At 36.8% G+C, this 24,363-nt stretch overlaps 1 protein-coding gene across 5 annotated transcripts in view; it reads left to right on the forward strand.

Annotated features, from left to right (window-relative positions):
- The window catches only part of COL8A1 (collagen type VIII alpha 1 chain), a 155,775-nt gene that overhangs the window by 32,378 nt on the left and 99,034 nt on the right, over positions 1-24,363 (forward strand). For 2 of the 5 annotated variants that reach the window (XM_063703503.1, XM_063703505.1), the window contains exon 2: positions 20,699-20,884. The exons of 2 other annotated variants lie outside the window; for them this stretch is intronic. The gene's annotated coding sequence lies outside the window, so the exon portion shown is untranslated. Of the gene's footprint in view, positions 1-14,772; positions 20,885-24,363 lie in introns of all 5 variants that reach the window. One more of the 5 variants, XM_063703504.1, reaches the window with a different exon arrangement.

Here is a 24,363-nt window from a genome sequence, read left to right on the forward strand (position 1 = left end):
AGTCACCCTGCTGTACAGCTAATCTCAAAACCTCTTCCTCCTGTCTGTGCCCTTTTCATCAATAAGCCCTCATTTCCTCTCTCCCCATACCCTCAGCCCCTGCTAACTATTATTCTAGTCTCTACTTGCATGAGTTCAACTTTTTTAGAGTCCACATATATATCTATGGCCGGTTTAAGGTACTCCCATTCACTGCCTCTTGAGATGGTGGATTATTTGCCTTCTTTCCTTCCCCAGTTGTAGCACATTCAGGCTCATCTGGGGGGTGTGTGTGTGTGTGTGTGTGTGTGTGTTTGTGTGTGTGAATTTGAGTAATGTGTGTGTGTGTTAGAGATGTGCGTGTTGGGGGGGTTATTTAAAAGTATAACTCCTTTCTGCAAATTCTCTATAAATCTACAACTGAATCAAAATCCTCAAGGAAAAAAATTTTTAAAAGAATATGGAGCATGAACTAATGGGAAGGAGGATGATCTCAAAGGAATAGGAATAAAATTATTAAAACAAATATGAAAAATACAAGTAACAAGTAAGATTATGTGATTTCAAAACACTGTTTGAGAGGATTGTAGAGAAGATAATTCTTCAGATGTGGTAAGGCTCAAAAACGTTTTTTAATGTCTTTGATGAGAGGATGTTCTAAGGTAGAAAACTTAAAGCTCTTGATATGTACACCAGTTTTTTTAACTGACAAAAAGTTACATATATTTGTGGTTTCCAACATGATGTTTTGATATTAACATATATTGTGGAATAACCAAATCAAGCTACTTAACATATGCATTACCTCATATTTTTTGTGGAGAACACTTAAAATCTATTCTCAGTAATCTTCAAGTATACAATATGTTAACTGTAGTCATTATGATGTACAATAGATCCCTTGTACTTGAAATGGTGTGTCTTTTCACCAACATCTTCCCAGTCCCCCACCACCTACCCCATAGTAACCACTATTTTACTCTGTTTCTATGAGTTTGACTTTTTTATACTCCATGTAACAAGTGTTACGAAGGATGTGGAGAAAATGGAACCATTGTACATTGTTGGTGGGAATGTAAATTGGTACAACCATTATGGGAAACAGTAAGAAGGTTCTTCACATAATTAAAAATAGACCTACCATATGACCCAGTAATCTACCACTGGGTGTATATATCCAAAGAGAAGGAGATCAGTATGTCAAGATATCTGCACCCCCATGTTCATTATAGAATAACTCAAACTAGCCAAGATATAGACATCAAATTTTGAGAAAAGCAAGTATTCAATTATGTAGAATATACCCAACCTGCTACAAGAGAATAAAGCAGGTGTTTGGAAACTTCATTCAATTTTATTGTCTTCTATAGAACACACTATTGAATTATGCTGAGTTAACCACTTTAGAGCCTGACAGCTTTTAACAGAGAACAGACACAAGCAATCTAGAACTGGTGAAACCTGAAGGGCTCCACAGAGGCAAACACAAAACTCATCCATAGGAAGTTTCCACAGCTCAGAGCAGTAAGAATTAATTAACGTCCTTGTTTTCAGAAAAGCTATCGAAAAGAGAGGTAGAACACCTATTCTCTGTTTCAATTTCCAAATTTCTTATATGTAGGCAACATCGTTTCTTCTTTTTTGGAAAAAAATAACTATTACTTTGATTCATATTTTGGTACTTCCATGTCAATTGGAACTACTCATAGCTACCTTCCATGTTTTTCTAACTTCTCCTGTATTTTCCATCTTTTTATCTCATTGGATTACATTCTGAGTGCTTTCTTTATGTAGTCAGCTTATCTAGTCCTTTAATTCATCTCTTGAGGTTTTTTAAAAATTTTATAAAACATTTTCTTTTTAATAAATATATTTTATTTCTAGAATTTATATTTGGTTCTTTTATTTTAAAAATGCTTTTTTTTAGTGTGCCCTTGTTTTCTCATAAACTTTATTCATTCCGTTATCATTGATCATTCTTACACTTATTTTTAAGTCTTTTAAAGATAATTATATTACCAGTAATTTAATTTATCTAATAGAATTCTTCCATTTGTTGCATTAACTAACTTCCTTAAGCAGGGAGTCTCTGCTATTACTTTATAATTTTGGTCTATGAGCTCATCTTCAGAGAGTTGTCTCACACCTATATGCTGATTATTCCATGAGCTGTGGAAATTCCTTTTGGAGTAGTTCTCCATTTTCTTTTGTGGAGCTCTATACATTTCACCAGTTCCAGACAGTTTTTACCTTAGACTTGTGTTCGTGCACTGTTTGGATTATGATTAAGATCCCATGAGTAGCTCAGATTTAGACTTTCAATTTCTGCAAGAGTCTCTCCACCCATGGCCCAGGGAAGATCATCTGCTTCCATTCCATATCCCCATGCTATATCCCAGGACTGTCTCTGAACCAGATTTTCTAGCTCCCTTCATGAATTGGACAGACTATTTCCAGATATATACCTCAAGTGTACAAAGAACTTTTGACCTACGATTTAGACATGTAGACTCTCATTTTTGTGGATTTTTTTTAACAATTAAGAAATGCTTTGTAAGTAAAACTGACACAAGGTCATAATTTTATCAAAATCACTACATGTGATTACTGAATGCGCAACACATAGCTCAGTATCACTTACTTTGATGCCAAAATGTGAAGAAGAGGGGCTTGGTTGCCCTCCTTGATCAAGAGTAAAAGTCCTTAAATTTTCTAGCTAAAAAGACTCAAAAGACTTTTCAGACTTGGATATTAGGGACATTGTGCTTCCTTTCAAAATCCATTATGGGACTATCACCCATGAGTTTGTCTAAATCATTCTGTACCTCTTTATATATTAAAACAGTTTCTTGCCTTTGGTATGAATAATATGATTTTCTTATTCACTGCATTAAACAGTATTAGTCTTTACATTTACATAAAAGTAAATTTTGAAGAACAATATTTTGGGGAGGAAATTCTTTTTCTTGTTTTTTATTATTTTATTTTCCTGCCTTTCTTTCACTCTGATTGTAAGACAATTATTAGTTTTGGAGGATTTCTTTTAGAATATCATTTTATGTGCCATTTTAATAGAGGTAGCAGAGCATAGGTATTAAGATTCAATTCCCAGTTCTGGAGTCAGACTGCCTGGGTTTGAATTCAGCCAATTACTACTGATTGTGTGACGTGGGGAAGATTTTTAACTTCTGTGTACCTCAGTTTCCGTATCTGAACAATAAGGATGATGATGTTATTAATAGTGCCTACCATATAAGTTTATAAAAAGGGCTAAATCAGTTATTACACATAACACATTTAGAATAGTTCCCCATACATGTTACATATTATTATATTGCAAATTTTCATGAGGTCTTTTTGCACAGACATCTCCATAACCTAGCCCAATGATTTCATGAATTTTGGGAAATTTTCAAGGCATGTGGAGAGAAACAATCCTATGCTATCAACTTTTATGGTCTCTTGCTTTTTCATGAATGGGTGCTTTGAAAATTATGAATCCAAATAACCCTTCCTTTTTTCAATCAATACTTTCATTGAGACTATTTATAGGAAATCTCTTGGGAATGGAGGGAGTTGAGGTAACATAAGAACCTTTCAGCTTTGTGGCCAGAGTGTGCCTTCATACCTCCCTGCTGGTCCTATGGGCCAAGATAAACATGCCTGGCAAGGAATGCCTTGCTTACTCCACCCTGTCAACTAGGAGGTAAAGGTTTGGACTGTAGTATTGCTACTCCACCCAACTTCTGTTCCATTTTTAATATACCTTTGAGATAAAGTGTATTGTCTCCTTTAAAAAAAAAAAAAAAGCCTTGAAGGTGTGGCTGACAAGAAGGAAAGCAATATCCTGCCACTGCCTCACACATGAAAAGTCTTCCAGCCCCAGATCATGACTTGATTCTCTATTCTGGCTATGCAGCTCAGGCTCTACATTTTGTTCGGTAAAAGCAACAACACTCACATACCTCACCACCTGGAAAAAATGCTAGAAATTGTCCCTGGCAAACACCCAGGAATGTAATTGAGCTCACAATGGCCAGCACAGAAAGAATTGCTTTCCTCAACAACTGTGTTGCTGAAAGTCTGCATGAAAATCAAATGTTTGAAGTTGGATCATTTCTTAAGTGTATTGGGAATTTGCTACTTAATGAATGCTACAGAGATTTATTTATTGAATAATGATAAAGTAATAGTGATCCTTTTTATCTATTTTTTACATTTAGAATTTTGAAATCTAGTTTTCTTTAAAGCAAGACACACCCATAGCATTAGTTTCTCCACTACATGTGTCATCTAATCTTTGGGTGCTCAGTTTTCTTTCAGGGAATAATAGGGGATGAGATTCAATGACCTCTGCAGTTCCTTCCAACTTGAAATTCACTATGTCTAACTAAGGCAGTCTAGGAATAACTAGAGATAAGCCCTCTGGTTTGGTTATTTCTGATTTTCTCATTTCATCCATAATCTGAGAAACTGTGTGCTTCTAGCATCAGTTTCTCACATAGCTCCATGTGAAGCTTCACAGTTGGGCTGGCATGACTGTCTTGGTGGGTATGACACAGAAAGCTAGAGCCATAGTAAACTGATATTTTGAAGCTCCCTCAGAGATCTCTTTCAATGGCTATCTTTCCTTCCTTATTTTTGGTCATAAGAAAAATTATTATAGAAGATTAGGAGTGCCTCTAACAATTTTATAAGTTAGGACCTTCTTTCTGGATGTTTTCTGAGGCATAAAGCACTTTATACAATATTTTGTTATTTGTTATGAGCGCCAGTGATGCAATAATGGGAAAACCATATTGACTCTACTTCATCTACTGGAAAAGTGCACTATAAGTTAATTTGGTTACTTGCCAAAATCATCCAGCAGATTGCTAATGAAGCCAAAGATACTCAATTTTGTGACAGAATTACTCAGCTACACTACTTGAAGTTAAAATGTCTGACACCAGGTATTTTTTAGTTTGTAACTTTCCTTACTGTCTCCACTGTACATCATCCTCTTCATCCAGGGAGTTCACACGTTCACCAACTCACCCTTGAAGTCATCTCAAGAACAAAAGATGAAAGGTAATATTTCAAATATTAATTAGATATTTGCGGTGTGCCTCAGTTCACCCAACCCATAAGCCTTTAAACACAAATGTAAGTAGAATTTTGACCCCCTCTAAGGCTGAATAAATACTCACACATTAGTGTAAGCATTTGAAGTCATAGAGATAAAAAAGAGTGTGTGATTCATGTCAGCATTATTTCATCTCTTCAATGACATAAATAAATGTGATAATCTATGTGAAATGTCTTGGCGAACTTAAAAGAATGAATAATCATATTTGGTGTTACCATTGCATACAGGAATAATATTAATAGCATTGTAAACTATCATCTGACATTAAAAAGATCATTAAACTACATTATAAAACACTTTATACCAGTAAATATGACAATTTATGTGAAATTATTACCAAACTACACAGAAAGGAATGGAAAATACGAATAGTCCTATATTACTTTTAAAAAACTAAATCATTTTTGTAAACCTTCTTACAAAGAAAACTCCACATTCAGGTAGCTTTGCCAGTGAATTTAAAGATGAAATAACACCAATTTCACACAACATTCCCAAAGAATAATAAAAAGTGATAATAGGTATTTTCTTCTTATTTATTAGCACAGCATAATCTTGATCCCAAAACCTGGCAAGAACATTACAAGAAAGGAAAATAGCAGATACATGGTTGCAAAATGATCAAGTAGGCTTTTTTCCAGGACTAGAAGAATGGTTTAGGATTCAAAAATCAATCAATGTAATTTACCACATTAATAAAAAAGAAAATCACAAAATAAATTCAATAGATTCAGAAAAGGGGTTTGATAACATTTAATACACATTCATGACAAAAAGTGCCTAGCAAACCAAGAAGACTTCCTTGACATGACAAAGTGAATACAAAATTTCTGCACAAACATTATAGTTAATTATAACTTTTGGAAGAAGACAAGAATGCCCACTATCACCACTGTTATTCAAATTACGCTAGAGGTCCTATTATGTGTATTAAGGTAAGAAAGAGAAATAAAAGGCATAAGGAATTGGAATTGGAAAGGAAAACTATAATTTTCATTATTTATTGTTAGAATTAATAACTGCATTTATCTAGCGCATTGGATATAATATCAATATTCAAAAATCCATTAACTTCTCTATATAAGGAATAAACAAATAGAAAAATGAAACTTTTTGAAAGATACCATTTACAGTAGCAATTAAAACATCAATTTTATGCTGGGTGCAGTGGCTTACACCTGTAATGCCACCACTTTGGGAGGCCAAGGCAGGTGGATCACTTAAGCCCAAGAGTTTGAGACCAGCCTGGCCAACATGGCAAAACCCTGTCTGTACAAAAAGAAAAAGAGAGAGAGAGGGATAAAGAAATTATATATATGTAACGTATATATATAATTATATATAAACACATCAATTATATATATATATAAGCACATCAATTTTAGCAGGTGTAAGCAAAGGAATTTAAAGAATGAACATCAAGAAATGACTGTTTTAAGAGTTACAATTTGATGTGACAGGTGCTTGAAAATACAACCAAAATCAATATGTAAATATAACTCATTTTTAATAATCCAGTGTCCAAATCTTTCTTATTCTTGCTCTCATCTGTTAGCTTCTAGATTTCTCAAATGCAAAATATCACAGCTATTTGAAAATTCACCAGTCATTACCTAACACCAGATAACAGGAATGGCCTTCAGGAAACTTTCCACAGAAGCTTGGTTTTAAATTGATTTTATTTACAGGGAGAGTACAAAATAAGGATAAATTAATACACAATAGTCCAAAGTTTCTTAAAGGCATACTCTTACATGAAATCAGATAGCTTCTTAATGCAGAACATCTTATAGTATGTCACATGAAAGTATACAAAGTGTTTAGGGAAGCAATTTTGAACTAATAGAGAATTTCTGAATACTACATCAGGCAAGGTGGAAAGTACTCAAATAATGTGTGAATTTATGATGAATTTGCTAGACTTCAGGGCCAACTTGAAATCCTCTTTTTACTCCTCCAGACGTTTCCATACAGTTCCTTGCTCAGAACAGCTTCAGCTGTCTATGGGAAGGCTTCACAAGACAAAGAGCTAGGACTTGGCCATTTACACAAAACCAAAAGTGAATTACCCAGAGGGTGCTGGCAGAGAGACTTGAATGTAAGGACATGGGAAAATCTACACAGGTTGCCAATGGTTTGTGACTGTGAAAAAAGAAAAGAAAAATTAAAGAAAATCTTACTAGCATAATTCACATTGGACAACATGAGCACATTCCAGTCAATCCACTTTATAGACATGATCTCACTGGTCTCCCCAACATCCCTACAAGGAAATGAGGGGGACCAGTATGGCTCCACCCTTTGGTCAAAAGCCCATCCTTCACTCCCACTTGTGGCTGTGAGTGGGTGGAACACATTTAAACAGGGGAACAAATTACCATCTTCCTTGCTTTTGACCCTTTAACATGCGGGTGAGCAAGTCTGCCTTTTCCCTGCTTGAGGCCATACAATTCCCAAAACAACTTGTCTGAAATGTTGGGGGCTGAGTCATTGGCCAGTGATAGTTCTCAAACAACTGCTGGTTTGTTTCTCAACCACTGCTTGGCCATGCTGACTTGGACACAATACAGCATGTAATAAAAGTGCCTGGGATATTTTCCTCCTTGGCCCAGAGAAGACTTTTAGAAGGAAAGACAATGGTGAATATGGAAGGGGAGATGAATGCACTAGAAAGATATGTTGCCAGCATTGTGCTCAGCCAAAGAGAAGGTTTGAGACCAAGAAATGTGAGCATATTGGGCGTCTAGAAGTTCTCCCATATAGTAGCGTAGATCTCCATTTTTCTGGGTTGTTTGTTGTTGTTGCTGTTGTTTGTTGTTGTCATTTTCTGCACTATGCTGCCTCTCAAGACTCCCTTATGTGTGCTATAAAAAAAAAAATCCATGACAGAATGGTCTATTCTCCACAAAAATAGTTACTATTGTTGTTGAGGTGTTACTAATAGTTACTAGTAGTTACAAAAATAGTTACTAATGTTGTTGAGGTGAAGTCAATGGGAAAGATAGTAGTAAAATAGCAAAAATGTATTAGATAGTATTTTTCACATTGGGAATATAAGACAATTCATTCAAAAACCAACTCCTTAGGATTCATTTTATTATCTTACACTTAAAAAAATGTTTAGATTTTTCTTTCTCTCACTAGAAATTAAATTGTCCTATATATTGAGGGATGAAAAGCACAGATGATTATCCATATAAATATTGACACACATACTCACTCTATCCACATAGCTATCTGTTATGGATAAAGAACTCGGCAACTTCTAGCAGTCATCTGAGATGAGCACCATATGTGCATTATTTCACTAAAGCTTTCAGAGCTTGAGAAAAATAGCCTGAAGAATAAGATTGTTTCTTTCTGAGCCAAGGTTGCAATCTTCCAAGTCCAAGATGTGCTTGAAAATACTCATTAGGTAATTGTCAAAGCCTAGGAAGACCAGTTTAAGAATATGAAATAATATTACTACTGACTTCTCTTTTTGTGTTCAATCCAGATGGAAGCTGGACACATGAGAAGTGATGTTTGTATAATAGCAAAGAAAAGAACAGAGAACAAGGAAGCAAAACCCTTCACACCTATGTTCTCTTTATAGGATCTCATTACTGTTTGCTCTCTATAATCCCCAGAAAATAGAAAAAGTATATCTATCTAATAAGTTGTGGAAAGTCTCCCTCTGTCCCTCTATAATAGAGTTTCCAGTCATTGTTAGACAATTGCATTTCATTCATCAATAGTGGCCTATTGAAATCATCAACAGGAGAGACAGTTGTTAATACCAAATAAAGAGTCTTGCAATGGAAGTCAAAATACTTTACTCTTTCACTAACTTGGTGTATGATCTTGAGCAAGTCATTTAACCTCTCTAAGTTTGCTTGCCTCATCTGTCAAATGAGAGAGATGAGATAAATTATCTCCACAGGCATTTTCAGAACTATTCTAGTCTTTTTGCAAATTGGTTTATATTTGTAGAAAAGGTTCAATCTGTTTCTGGCATGGCAGTGACCAAGTCAGAATTTCTATTTGGGAGATGAGAAAAACACATTAACAAGATTAATTACTGTAGCTGAAAGATACATAAATATAGATTGGGGTGTATTTTTAATATCCACAAAAACTTCCATTCCTGAGTTACTTCATTAGCAACTGTTACTTCAACCATCTCGGTTGAGGTTTTCCAGTAATTCTAGGTCAGCAATTATGGACCCTACTTATTTTCTTTTTTTTATTATACTTTAAGTTCTAGGGTACATGTGCACAATGTGCAGGTCTGTTACATATGTATACATGTGCCATGTTGGTGTGCTGCACCCATTAACTCATCATTTACATTAGGTATATCTCCTAATGCTATCCCTCCCCCCTCCCCCAACCCCACGACAGGCCCCGGTGTGTGACGTTCCCCTTCCTGTGTCCAAGTGTTCTCATTGTTCAATTCCCACCTATGAGTGAGAACAGGCGGTGTTTGGTTTTCTGTCTTTGCGATAGTTTGCTCAGAATGATGGTTTCCAGCTTCATCTATGTCCCTACAAAGGACATGAACTCATTCTTTTTTATGGCTGCACAGTATTCCATGGTGTATATGTGCCACATTTTCTTAATCCAGTCTACCATTGATGGGCATTTGGGTTGGTTCCAAGTCTTTGCTATTGTGAATAGTGCCACAATAAACATACATGTGCATGTGTCTTTATAGCAGCATGATTTATAATCCTTTGGGTATATACACCCAGTAATGGGATGGCTGGGTCAAATGGTATTTCTAGTTCTAGATCCTTAAGGAATCGCCACACTGTCTTCCACAATGGTTGAACTAGTTTACAGTCCCACCAACAGTGTAAAAGTGTTCCTATTTCTCCACATCCTCTCCAGCACCTGTTGTTTCCTGACTTTTTAATGATTGCCATTCTAACTGGTGTGAGATGGTATCTCATTGTGGTTTTGATTTGCATTTCTGTATACTATAAGGCTCCAGTAACCAAAACAGCATGGTACTCGTACCAAAACAGATATATAGACCAATGGAACAGAACAGAGCCCTCAGAAGTAATACCACACATCTACAACCATCTGATCTTTGACAAACCTTACAGAAACAAGAAATGGAGAAAGGATTCCCTATTTAATAAATGGTGCTAGAAAAACTGGCTAGCCATATGTAGAAAGCTGAAACTGGATCCATTCCTTACATCTTATACAAAAATTAATTCAAGATGGATTGAAGACTTAAATGTTAGACCTAAAACCCTAAAAACCCTAGAAGAAAACCTAGGCAATACTATTCAGGACATAGGCATGGGCAAGGACTTCATGACTAAAACACCAAAAGCAATGGCAACAAAAGCCAAAATTGACAAATGGGATCTAATTAAACTAAAGAGCTTCTGCACAGCAAAATAAACTACCATGAGAGTGAACAGGCAACCTACAGAATGGGAGAAAATTTTTACAATCTATCCATCTGACAAAGGGCTAATATCCAGAATCTGCAAAGAACTTAAACAAATTTACAAGAAAAAAAATCAAACAACCCCATCAAAAAGTGGGCGAAGGATATGAACAGACACTTCTCAAAAGCAGACCCTACTTATTTGCTGAGAAAAATCTCTTGTATTTTCCATCCGTAAAATTTTCACACCAGTGGCCTTGTTCCATAGGGTCCAAAGGAGACCGAAAGATTGGAGGGAGGAATTAAAAAAAAGATTTATGAAGAAAGTTTAAAGGAGGTAGAAAGAGTTTGAGTGGGGAGTGTATTTAGTCTAGAAACAAAAACTATGAAGTGTGGCTTAATAAAAGTCATCAAGAATATGAAAGACCAGCTGCTCTCTATTTCCTCAAAGACTAAAACACAAGAAGACTGCTTTCAATTACAACAGCAGGTGGTGCTTTGGGTTAGACCCAAATTATTTTCTGGTTGGGTACCCGAAACAAGTCACTAAGGGAGATTTTCACCACTTTAAGACTAAGACAGATATGAGGCTAATATTAGCTCATGTGTATGAAGGGCTTCTATACTGAGGCTTGTGCTAAGTATATTACATTGGTTATCATCTTTCATTCACAACAGCCCTGTAAAAAAAGTGTTACCACTATTCTCATTTTGGAGATGAGAAGACTAAGAGTCATCACATGGCTAGCAAGCAGCAGAGTGTGATATGCAACCAGGGTGTTGGACTCCAGAGCCAGCTCTCTTCACCATGAGGCTCTGCTGCCCCTCTGAGATGGAATGAGTCTCACATAATTAGCTGCAGTTTTCTTTGGAATAAGAAAGGGAAACTATTGAATTTAACTTTCAAATGTAGGAAGGCCTTTTATACAAATCCGAAGTTCTCCATCTCTACCAACTGTGAAATAATTAGAAGTGCCGGCCGGGTTCGGTGTGTCATGCCTGTAATCCCAGCACTTTCGGAGGCCAAGGCGGGAGGATGACGTGAGGGCAGGAGTTCAAGACCAGCTTGGGCAACATGGTGAAACCTTGTCTCTACTAAAAAACAAAAAGAATTAGCTGGGCCTGGCGGTACACGCCTGTAATCCCAGCTACTCGGGAGTCTGAGGTGGCAGAATGGCTTGAGCCCTGGGTGGTCAAGGCTGCAGTGAGCCAAGATTGTGCCATTGCACTCCAGCCTGGATGACAGAGCAAGACCCTGTCTCAATAATAATAATAATAATGATAATAATTAGAAGTGTCTTAAGCATGCTTTTGTCACAGTATTATAATCACCTGCTCACTAACAAGGACATGTAACATGTTACGTCATGATTCTGTATTATAAATATTTTAAATCTTTATAAGGTTGGGGTACTTCTGGTCTGACTTTTATGTTCAGAATTAAGTAAAAGGAATGTGAAATTAAAAAAAAAAGAAGTGCCTTAAGTGGTTTAGAGTTGTAGAAAGATCATAGAACATATAAGCTCTCATCAGCTTTGTGACCTCAGGCATCTCTGTTAAGCTCTCAAATGCTCAATTTCCTCTCTTACCTATTGAACAGTATCTGTTGAGCATGTACACTCTCACATCAGAAATTCAATGGTAAATAAAATCTGAAAAATCAGAAAAATAATAACAACCACACAGCATTGTTGTGTTTAGCACTCAGTGAGCACGAGCTCCCTCCCCACTTTACCTTCTGAATAAGGGATTTAGGTTGCAGAGGAAAGAACTCGCTGACATTAAGTGTGAAATATGCCACGAAGTGTAGAAAAACAGAATAGAGAATCATTATCTTCTGTATGAACTTTTTGAAAGTCCAGAGAGAAAAATCACCAGTAGGGTCATTGTTTGCTTTCTCCTTTGTATGTTCAGAATTAAATAACATGAATGTGAAATTTTTTAAAAAGAAGTGCCTTAAGTGGTTTGGAGTTGTAGAATTCTCATAGAATTTTTTCATAGCTTTATTATAGTACTTATCATATTTTAATTATTTTTACATGCCTTTCTCCCCCATAAGACTCTATATTCTACAAGTCAAAGTCTGTCCTTTGCTCCTTTCCATATTTACCAAAATTTTACCCAGCCAGGGCTTGGCACATAATAGCTACCAATAAAATATCTGTTAAGGAATGATTGAATAAAAAATAAATAAATGAAAGTTCTCAGCTGGAAAAGAAGGAAAATAAAATCACAGGAGATAATATATAAACTGGAACTTATTTCACAAACTAAGACGTATTTCATTGAAAATAAGACTTTTCATTGAAAATGGAAATAAGTTTTTGTTTCATTTAGATGTGGAAAGACCTATAATTAGGCACAATGTGTAAGCATCCCTCATGATTGTTTAAAACTTCAGAACTCTCTTTTTGGCAGCTCTTGAGAGACAGGATAAATTTTAGGGTTTTTTTTTTTTTCAAAGGAGTGGGTTGTCCTTCTGGGAAGCAGGTGGATAGGACCACAAGATTTCTTCCAGCCTGAGCTTCAGTGACTCAGTAATTCTAAATGAACCCTCAGGAATCCTCTCAATCAAATGATTCTTTCCAGTTACCCTGACTGTGCCACAAACAAGCTCACATTGAAAGAAAAGCCCAAATACTTAACCCAATATTGTCATATTGCAAACATTCTGTTTTTACCTAAGTGCATGCTTTCAGCCCAACAGAAGTGCTGTGACTGGACTTTGTCTCTATAAGACCAAAACAATAAGCTAAAAAAAAAAATCAACATTTCATGAAATTAGGTTTAGGGGCCAAAAACTGAAATGAAGTTTTAGTTTGTTTGTTTTGTTCTGTTTTAGTGAATTGACTATGTACACTGTTCAGAGCGGTCAAACAGGTCCAGGTTCTGATTCTTGGACACTACTTCAGTGCTCAGTGCTCTCGGGTCTGAAATCCCATGATGTTCTGCACTTGTTTAGGCCTATCATGTAGCAGGTGATGGAAGGCCACCATGCCACCGAATCAAATTTAGAGCATGAATTTACAAGAAGGGCTCTCTTCTCAAATTTAATCACTGTGTAATGAGCTCCTCTTGGGTGCCTAGTACTGTACTGGACATTTTATATATATTCTCTATATCCCTAAAAACAATCTTGTAAGGCAAGGATCATTATTTCTATTTTAAATGTGTAAAATTGGACAAATTTCCCAAGGCTATCTGTCTAGCTACCAGGTTAGAGTCAGGATTCAGACTCAAATGTATCTCTCTGCTTGCCTTCCTAAAGCAGGAGGGTTGGGGTACTGGCATCATTTATTGGCATTTGATCCTGAAAGCTGTAAAAAGATAGAACAGTATACATAAGGCATATTGAATGAGCAATTGTTAATCTTTAGTAAGAGTTTATCATTCAATTCAACCCAGTTGTACATCTTTTTCCTGCTGAAATGGACAGTAGTCAGATCTCAATAACCCATTTCCCATTGCTATTTGTGAATTGTCAGTATTTATTTTAATGATGGAATCATTTCTTAAGGTAGAGTTGTATGTTTACTTTATAATGTCTGAATTTGGCTCCTTGTAGAGTAATTTTCTGAACGGGAATTGTGCTTCCATTACCTAATTGCAAAAAGTTGCCAAAATTTAAAAAGGCACTGGGAAGAAGAGGCGGTACAAGAATTCAAGTGGATCTCAAGGTCTCACTCTTAAAAGAAATGGAAATATTTTTGGACTGGATTAGCATGACTGAATTATCATCCTATTTGCTGGCGTAATTGCAGCTGGGAGGGAAGAATGAAAGGCAGTGCTTTTCTACCCACTTCCTCCAGTGATACTTAAAACTGAACTATGCTATTCATAAAGTAAATCTTTCTGAGTAGTTTGCAGATTTTACCATCTTTAAAAATGTTAATATACCATTTTAGTGCCTCATTCTGAGGAATAAATTTATTCTTAATATAATAAAAACTCAGAAAAAATGACATCAACCAACTAAAATGAAAGCTCAGACTCTAAGAAAACAAATGCAGATGATGCAAAATGCAGCACTGGAAGCTAATGGAAAGGAATACCTCTTAACACTGTCTTACCATCATCAAAAGCAATGAGAAGGAATAAGAATTTACATGCTTTTGGTATGCCCCAAATCTTAATATCTTCCAAATGCCATATATTTCAGGCTTCTACTTTTAATTTTCTATGTAGAATCATGAAATAATATTATTTTAGTCACATTATACTGGATAGTAAAGTTAATATATTATTTCTATCCTTGCTAATCTTATGTCTTTTTTAGTTTCTGCATGATCTTAGAAATTTGCCAAATATAAACCTGTCAACGTGAAGTTAAGAAGTGAGACTCACCCGTCCCTGCACAGTCTGTACTATTCCCTTTCGCAATAGGTATTTTTTCTACCTTTTCTCTCTGTCTCATGTTATGGAATTGTAGAGTCTTTTTATTAATTCTCCTATGTTGGTTTTCCATTTAGAATTCTTCCTCTGATACCTTTCCACATAGTGTAAATGATTTTGTTTTCAATCCATACATACAGAACTTTCCTCTGGATACTAAAAGCCTATGGCCAAATCATGTCGATTTTATTTATTTAAGTCTATAATATGGTAATAAATAGAGTAAGTTCTTAATAAGAGTGCTAGTTTATTTACCATGGCAGTTCTCTGTGATTAAATAAATATGAATATAATAGTCAGACTACTTTACCCATGTGAGGCACATAGCAAGGGAGTTGGCAACATTTTTAACCATATAAGAGGTTTTATTTTTATCTTTGTTGTTTTCAATATTACATAAAATACTTTTGGCTCTAATAAATCTTAATATTATCTCCCTCATCAAGTAGTAGGACAAAATCTCCTAGAGGTAGCTAGTTTTGAAAAATCCACACAAAACCAAAATCATTGTAATCAATTGTAACCAAGCATCAACTCACTTAATCAGAACTAATCACACAGCCCTAAATAAGTCCTAAAATTTCCCAGACAATGCATAGTAAATTTAAACAGCACGTCGCATCCTCAAAATAATAATAGAACCATTTTTTACCATTAGTTACATTTTTTACCAAAGACCTGCAGACATCTTTTAATATAATTTACTACAATACACTATGTAATACTAATGATACATTTCATTCAATTTAGTGTAAACCTTGTTAACAATGTATGAAAACGAAGAAAAGAGAACAATAAAGTAGCTAATCACTTATTTCACTCCAAGTTGCTTTATTTAATAGATTTCAGAGAGAGTAAATTTAGAGAAAGATTGAATTCACAAAGGAGGAAAGACCCTGGGGAGAGGGTCTTATGAAAACCAGAAGTCAAAGAAATGCCTTCCTTATCCTATCCTAAGAAGAACAGTGAAGATTCAGTAGGAGGTCTCTCAAGGCCCAGAGGCAAAGGAATACAGTCTTCAGAGCAAGAGAACATTAAGAGCAAGTGGACTGGACCACACAGTGGGCACTCCAGCTATAAGTGCTCAGTGTGATCATTACAATGACTTTGGCTGAGCTCTATAACTGCTCATCTCTTATTACTTTTTTTCTTTTTTAAGACAGGGCCTCACTCTGTCGCCCAGTGGTGTGATCACAGCTCACTGTGGCCTCAGCCTCCCTAGCCTTAGGTGATCCTCCCATCTCAGCCTCCCAAGTAGGTGGGACTACAGGCACATGCCACCATGCCTGGCTAATTTTTGTTTGTTTGTTTTTGGGGGGGTTCTGTTTGTTTGTTTTTGAGACAGAGTCTCACTCTTGCTGCCCAGGCTGCAGAGCAATGACACGATCTTGGCTCACTGCAACCCCTGCCTCCCTCCCAAAGTGCTGGGATTACAGGCATGAGCCATCGCACCCGGCCAATTTTTTTGTTTTTTATAGAGTAGGGAGTTTCGCTATGTTGCCCAGGCTGGTCTTGAACTCCTGCACTCAAGCGATCCTCCTGCCTTAGTCTCCCAAAGTGCTGGGATTACAGGCATGAGCCACGGCATCCGGCCTGTAACTCTCCATCTCTGAAAATCCAAAGGCAATGTGGAGCCACCTAGCGGCAGACCAACCAATGGTTTCCAGGTCAAAGAATTAAAATTCAAGTCTTTCCTCAACTACTTATTGCCTTTTTGACATTAGACAAGTCACTGAAACTCTTTTAGCCCATATTTCCTAATCTGCAAAATATTGATAATAATAGTGTTTGTGCTAAGGATTGTAAGATAATGGAGGCAAAAAGCACTTTGTGTGCTGTTAGGCATCATGCAAATGTTACTTATCCTTATCTGTTCATGTGTGTGTGTGGGTAAAACTTTCACATGTCACAAATGGAGAGTAGATGAGAGAATTGCACTCCATGTGATGAGGTTGAGAGTGGGGAGCTATGCCTGGGCAGGAGGCTGCGGATGTGCACACCAGAGCACTAGGTGCTGGCAGTATAAGACTCTGCTGTGCTCTTAATATCATCCAACTGCTTGCACACATAGCTGATACAGACCAGGGAAAACTGACACCATCTTTATTCAGGGTTCAAACTGAAAAGCAGCATTTCAGTGAGGATTTGGTGAGAAATGTATTATACTAATAACATTATAATAACAACCAACTTAACATAGTTGTAAAAATTAATGAAACCATTTAAGCAAGAGCATAATAAATGTTTATCATTTTGGGAATTTTGCAAATAGGTGTTCAGCTACTGTCACAATAGTTCCTTGTACTCTGCATCTTCCAACATACTTGATGGATTATTATCCCCATAAAGTGCCTGTAAAAGAAAGCAGCACAAGAGAGTTGGCTTATTTAGGATTCTATCGACCAGCTGTTACATCCACCAGCACTTCACCCGTATGATCATCAATATTCATGCAAAATCCCAAAATGCCTCCCAAACCTTTAAGGGAATAAAATGTTCCAAATAGCTATAGATTTAGCTGTGTTTTGTGTTTTAATACAATGAAAATATGAAATCTATTTATGTTATATGTGGAAACACATATCTACTCTCAAATTATGCCAAATGATAATGTATTTCTTGCTTACTGTTGTAACAAACCACCACAAATTTAGTGTCATCGAACAACACAAATTTAGTATCTTACCATTCTGGAGATCAGAAATCCACAAAAGTTTTACAGAGCTAAAACCAAGGTGTCAATAAGGCTGCATTCCTTCCGATGGCTCCTGGGGCAAATGTTTCCTTGTCTTTCCAGCTTCTGAAGCTGCCTGCATTTTTTATCTTGTGGACTCTTCTTCCAACTTCAGAGCGCATCGTTCCAACCTCTGCTTTCGGCATCACATCTTCCTTTCTGACTTTTACCCTCCCTCTATAAGAACCCTGGTGATCAGATTGGGCCCACCCAAGCAATCCAGGATAGTCACCCCATCTCAGGATCTCAAGATCCTTAACTTAATACACCTGCAAAGTCCCCTTTGCCATGGAAAACAATACATTCATAGATTCTGGGGATTGAGACATGAACATTTTGGGAGGTTCATTATTCAGCATACCACGGCTAGTTTACTGTATTATTATTACTTCATCTCTGAAGGAAAATAATGCATTGGCAGCATTAAAAATTTTGTTCAAATATGCCCAATGAGCCCGTGTGATTGAGCTTCGTAATCATCATGTTCAATTCTTCCTGCCTAAGTCAGGCCAACTCAGGATTTCTCACCCTCAGCACTATTGAAATTTGGACCAGATATTTCTTTGCTGTAGGAGGCTGACCTGTGCATTGTGAGAGTTTTAGAAACATCCCTGGACTTTTACTAGATGCCCATAGACATTCTCCCCTCCCCAGCTGTGACAATCAAAAGTGTCTCCACACATAGCCAAATGTCCCATAGATGGACAAAAATCACCCTCAGTAGAGAACCACTATTCTACACAGAAAGCAGCCAAATTATTGTAATGGCCCCTTTAAGGCAATAACTCTTAGAAAGCAAAAGATCCAGCGATATTAATTAATGACTAATTTAAAAGGGCAAGTGTAAGTCATTTATCTCAGCATTTTTGGCTAAATTTACTACTAATTTTATTTGTCCAAGGAAGTCAGAGTTGAGTTTTATTCACTGACACTAACTCATCTACATGGCCTGTTCGAGTGCAGGGTTACACATGAGGCATTTAATTATTTGGATATCAGACTAAGAGTAGAAACTTAGTATGCAACATCTCCAAAAGCTGTGAGCCCTTAGTGGCAGGAATCAAGTCATACTGTCTTTGTTTCCACAGACCATAATCTCCTCAATCTTAACCCAGCATTATTTCCATTACACTGTGATTGTTCTCAGGCACAGAGGTGATAGCATCTCTAAAAAGATACAGACCAGGCCCTGGAACCCATTTCTTGGTTAATCCCCTAGGCATTAATTCCCAAGCTTTAGTCATTTGTACACTTCTTTTCATAATTTTTGCCATTATTTATTTGGAATTTATCTTTAAATTGACTTACTTTTCTAAACATAAATACTACTTTAGCAATATGTAATTCTTCTAAAACACATTAAATTAAATATATGGCTATAAATTATTTAACATTCATCCATGTGCCATATGATACTTTGAAAAACACAGACCTGGATGCAACCAACAACAGCAAAGCCTGAATTTTTAACTTTGAACTCTAAAAATGTCTTCCCATCTATTCAACTTCCTCACAGACGAGAGAACAGCAAAGGACAGTGAACCAAACTGCTCATGGAGAAATGCTGAAAGCGGTCACACCCAGAAAGACAAACTCGGGCTACTGTTTACACACTTTACCTAAAAATCTTCCTTTTTATTTTTCTTTAAAATATGACAGTTAAAATGCATGCCCTTAAAAAACAGCATTTCCAAACAATTTGTACTGACACATTCCACATAAGACATCAGCCCGATAACTATAGACAAAGCAAACTGAAAAATTAGCATTTCGCAAAGTGTATGCCACCGTTTGTTAGTTCTACAGGATCTTAATAGGCATTACATGAGGAAGAGTGGGTGGAGAATGGGGTAAGATCTGTGGTCAAATAGGATTAGGAAATGTTATTAAACAAAGTTAAAATGACATTTATTATAAAACTTCTGATACTTTAATATTCTTCTGTGCTTTGTGAAACTTAAAGGAAAATATATATTTATCAGTCAGTCCTAAATTTATGTGATAAAAAACATTTTTTTCTCTAAGAGCATTTCATGAGACTAATGTCCTAAGGAATGTGTTTTGGGAAATCCTGATCTATCTAGATTAGAAAAAATTTTATTTTCCTCAGATGAAGGTGGGAACAAATTCTAGGGTAATGGATATTTTAAAATGCATTCTACGTTAGTTTTTAAAGTCCCTAGAGGTACAGGCTGTCTTTTCTTGATTAACTTTGTTAATCACTGCCTTGCACCCCCAGGGACTCAAAAAATATTATTGGATATGGATGATGAACATGAAAGACAATGTGGCAGCTATTTTACTGGTGGTAGCATGGTTTGTATTGGCTACCTCTTTGCTTTGAGAAGTAATTAACTTTCATTTTATCTTAACTCATAATGTTCCACAGAATGTGGGCCCTAGTAATCTAAAAACAATCTTTGTTGTAGCTGATATCACCTGAGGAGCATAAATGGACAGCTGTTAAAATTCATGGAATCAGCAAACAGGATATTTTCCCTGGAGGACTCTTACTTCCTCTCTGTGCACAATGCACAAACCTGCAAGGGGAATTCTAAATGGAGATTAAAGCCATGAAATTAGTTAATGTAACAAATTTAATTTTCCTAACAACCACAGTTGACCCCTGAACAATGTGGATTTGAATTGCAAGGGTCTGCTTACACATGAATTTTTTTCAACCAAGCACAGCTTGAAAATTCAGTGTTCACAGGATACCAAAAGGCTGACTTTTCCTGTATGCAAGTTCTGCAGGGCTGATGGCGGGCTTGAGCATGCACGAATTTCTAGAACCAATCCCCTGGGTATACCAAGGGATGACTGTGTTGCCTATGGTTTGAGGTGAAATTGTGAAAGTGAATGAGATAATGTGGCCAAAATACTGAGCCCAGAACACCTTCTAAGACAGGTGAACCACAAAATGTCATCCTCAAATGGCTTTTAGCAGCAGAAGCCATATGAGAGATATAGCAAGTGATATTGTCATCAAACTGATAGTCATGATACCATGAATTCTTATATAGGGTGTACTACCCAACTGTTGTGTGAGCTTGGGTAAATCACTTTGCTTTTCTAGGACCCAGTTTCACCTATGGAATGAGAAAGTTGGGGAAGAAGTCATCTAGCATCTTGCTACTCAAAGTGTGGTCCATGGACCAGCAGCATCAGCATCACCTGGGATCTTCTTGGAAGAAATGTAGAAACTCAGGCCTCACCCCAGAATCTGCCTTTTTATAAGACCCCCACGTGGGCCAGTACACAGGTTTGCTAGCTCTGTTCCTGGCCCCTCAGACCACTCTCTACCTACCTCACTGCCACCCAGCCACCCTCATGGGGCTTCATTCTAAGGGAAGAATTAGCAGTGAGCTTTTTTTAAAAAAAAAAAAAAAAGCCTCTAGTAATCCAAGCCCTCTCTTTCAACAGGTAAGGTAACTGAGGCCCAGAGAGGTAAAGTTGATTTCCTGAAACCAAACAGCTAATTAGGAACAGAACCCAGATTTTATTATTAGTTTTCCAGTGTGCTTTATTATAACGTTTCAAGAGAATGGTACCAAAGGGATAGGATCAAATTGCCAAGTGTTAATGTTACAACAAATGAATACCAATGCTTTCTTCTTGCAGAAAAGCCCTTTTTTAAGCCTAAAAATGACTACTTTTTAATGAAATTACGTTATTCCTGGAGATACTTAGAGAAGAGTTGAGTTACAGGGTACCTCATTCCTCTTCCAGGTGGTAGCAAAGCCTCAATACTTGGGCCAGATGTTTACTCTCCTCTTTCCTCTGTCACCACCAACCCCTACTCACACACACCAACCACAACCACCACCACCACCAAGTGTAATTCAGTTATGAAAACTGGCAGAAACTACATGCATCCATGGTACAGGATGCTCACAAGCCCAGTTTTAATCAATAGCTCCTCAGCAACCTGCATTTACCTTGTCTAAAACAACTGAAACCTTCTGTAGCTCAAAAAACCAAGTATATCTCAAACAACCACAGAAAAATGGATAGTAGGCTGAGAAAATAATATTATGGCCATATCTAAACTAATATTGAGTTTAATGGACATTTGTATATTCCCTGGTAACAAGTCTCTTTTGCCTTGGGGCAATCTTTTCTTTTCCATTTTGTTCCCACTCCTTTTTTCATTCTTGTCACTGACTGACCAAGAAAAAGGCAAGTTAGTACTATCAAAATCAGGAAGAGTAACAAAACCATTTGAATGAACAATTGATCACACTGCATTTGGCCTTAGCAAGTCAAATGTGTTCTTCAATTTGCCTCAAGACTATTCTAGGTTTTGCCTGGGAAAAAGTCCTAGGTACTATACAGTCATGAGCTATATAAAGATGTTTTGGTCAACCACAGACCGCATATATTACAGTAGTTCCGTAAGATCACCATAGAGCTGAAGTCTTTAGCTTAGTGAAGTTGTAGCCATTGTAACATCATAACACAACATATTACTCAGGAGTTTGTGGCAAGGCTGGTATAAACAAACCTACTGCACTGCCAGCGGTATAAAAGTATTGCACATGGCCGGACGCGTGGCTCACGCCTGTAATCCCAACACTTTGGGAGGCCAAGGCAGGCGGATCATTTGAGGTCAGGAGTTCAAGACAAACCTGACCAACATGGTGAAACCTTGTCTCTACTCAAAATATAAAAATTAGCCAGGCGTGGTGGCGTGTGTTTGTAATCCCAGCTACTTGAGAGGCGCGTGTTTGTAATCCCAGCTACTGGAGAGGCTGAGGCAGGAGAATTGTTTGAACCTGGGAGGTGGAGGTTGCAGTGAGCCAGGATTGTGCCATGCACTCCAGCCTGGGCGACAGAGCGAGACTCCGTCTTAAAAAAATAAATAAAAACAAAAGTATAGCACATGTAATTATGTACAGTTCATAAAATTTGATGATGGTAAATGACTATGCTATTGCTTATGTATTTACTATACCATATTTTTATCATTATTTTAGAGTGTACTCCTTCTAAATATATAAAAAAAAGTTAACTGTAAAACAGCCTCAGGCAGGTTTTCCAAAAGAAGGCATAGGATATGACAGTTCCATGTGTATTACTGTCCCTGAAGTTCTTCCAGTGGGACAAGATGTGAAGATGTGGGTGTGGAAAACAGTGATATTGATGATCTTGACCCTGTGTAGGCCTAGGCCAATGTGTGTGTTTGTGTTTTTAACAAAAGTCTAAAAAGTAAAAAGATAAAAGAATTTAAAAATAGAAAAACGCTTATAGTATAAGGATACAAAGAAAGAAACATTTTTGTAGTGCTGTACAATGTTTGTTTTAAGCTGTTATTTTAAAAGATTCAAAATGTTAAAAAATTAAAAGGAAGAAATGTTACAATAAGCTAAGGTTAATTTATTATTGAAGAAAAATAATGTTTATAAATTTAATGAAGCCAAAGTATACAATGTTTATAAAGTCTACAATAATGTGCAGTAATGTCCTGGGTGTTCACATTCACTTACCACTCACTCACTGACTCACCCAGAGCAACTTCAAGTCCTGCAGGCTCCATTCATGTAAAGTGCCCTACACAGGTATACTATTTTTAAACTTTTATACCATATTCTTACTGTAACTTTTCTATGTTTAGATACACAAATAGTTAGTACTGTGTTACAATTGCCAACAGTATTCAGCACAGAAACTTGCTGTACAAGTTTGTAGCCTAGGAGCAACAGGCTATACCTATAGCCTAGGTGTGTAGTAGGCTCTATGATCTAGGCTTGTGTAAGTACACTCTATGATGTTCACACAGTGACAAAACTGCCTAATGACGCATTTCTCAAAACACATCACTATCATGCGACAGATAATTGTACTTACAACAAAGAAAAAGTGGCTGGGTGCAGTGGCTCACACCTGTAATCCCAGCACTTTGGGAGACTGAGGCAGGCAGATCATTTGAGGTCAGGAGTTCGAGACCAGCCTGGCCAACATGATGAAACCCCATCTCTACTAAAAATATAAAAATCAGCTGGTCATGGTGCCTGTAGCCCCAGTTACTCAGGAGGCTGAAGCAAGAGAATCACTTGAACCTGGGAGGCAGAGGTTGCAGAGAGCCGAGATCGCACCACTCCACTCCAGTCTGGGCAACAAAGTGAGACTCCATCTCAAAAAAAAAAGAAAAGAAAAAAAGAACTGCATGGTGCCATGTGCACGCTTTGAAAATGATCTTTTTCTCCTCCCTCATAGCATTTAACATGATCATCACATCAGAGAATTGTCAAACTAAATGTGTCAAATCAAAAGTTAATTTCAGTGTTTGTTTTATGCCTGATAAATCTAAATTATCAATTATCTTCCTCATTCTTCAATTCTTTGCTACCTGCAAATCTTTGTACCTTTGAAGGATTCTTTGTTCTTAACCTCTTCATCTTATATAAGATTGCAGGGCTTTATTGATAGATCAGAATTCTTCAGTGTGACAAGATTAGGTGATTTACAAAGTTTAGCCAAATAATAAAAATGTCTAGCATGAAAGGAAGCTAAGAACTGAGCAAAATGCATACCTTCCTGGTTCTCAAGAAATTTTTTACTACTGGCAGGAGTAAAAGCTGCAGTAAACTCTTATAAAAGACAGATGTTAGGGAATATAATTAACATCCTCTGTGAGCAAATATTTTCTTTTGTTTAGTAATAGTTAAGAGTACTCAGCTTAAACCACAATCCAACCAAATAATAAATAAATTTTCCTACCAAGATCCTATAGGAGTACTA

Source organism: Gorilla gorilla, chromosome 2, assembly GCF_029281585.2.
Source record: "Gorilla gorilla gorilla isolate KB3781 chromosome 2, NHGRI_mGorGor1-v2.1_pri, whole genome shotgun sequence".
In the NCBI taxonomy this organism is placed as follows: domain Eukaryota; kingdom Metazoa; phylum Chordata; class Mammalia; order Primates; family Hominidae; genus Gorilla; species Gorilla gorilla.